Genomic DNA, 416 nt, shown 5'->3' with positions numbered 1-416 from the left:
GTTCAGCAGCCTGGCATGGGTGGAAACCTGCAGTAGAAAGGGAAATGAAAGCTCATTGTCCTGCTGCCTCAAAAGGGTGGGATCCTCCAGGGCATCTCCACTGGGGCTTGGAGCTCATCTCCAGGCAACTGGAAGGTTCCTCAGATACCTCAGCCTGAGCCAGAGCTGAGTAGATCCCACCTGCCTCCTGGGGAGGGCCAGAGGCTACCCTGGCTGCAGATACCACAGAGGTAAAGGGAGTGGACATAAGGCCATCACTGGTTGGTGATCTGGCCAGGCTGGATCGATATGCCAAGGCCAATGGGCTGAGGCTCAAAAAGGCCAAGTGCCAGCTCCTGCCCTGGGGTCACCCCAACCCCCCAGCAACACTCCAGGCTGGGGGAAGAGTGGCTGGGAAACGCCTGGGGGAAACGGCC

At 59.4% G+C, this 416-nt stretch overlaps 1 protein-coding gene across 1 annotated transcript in view; it reads right to left on the bottom strand.

Moving 5' to 3' along the window:
* The window catches only part of LOC104493572 (E3 ubiquitin-protein ligase RNF213-like), a gene marked incomplete at its 3' end in the record, with an annotated part of 44,910 nt that overhangs the window by 18,117 nt on the left and 26,377 nt on the right, over nucleotides 1–416 (bottom strand). The window lies entirely within an intron of this gene.

This window comes from Buceros rhinoceros, unplaced genomic scaffold (assembly GCF_000710305.1).
Source record: "Buceros rhinoceros silvestris isolate BGI_N320 unplaced genomic scaffold, ASM71030v1 scaffold5395, whole genome shotgun sequence".
Lineage (NCBI taxonomy): Eukaryota > Metazoa > Chordata > Aves > Bucerotiformes > Bucerotidae > Buceros > Buceros rhinoceros.
Note: the sequence above shows the minus strand (reverse complement) of the source record. Positions and strands in the feature narration are given on the sequence as shown.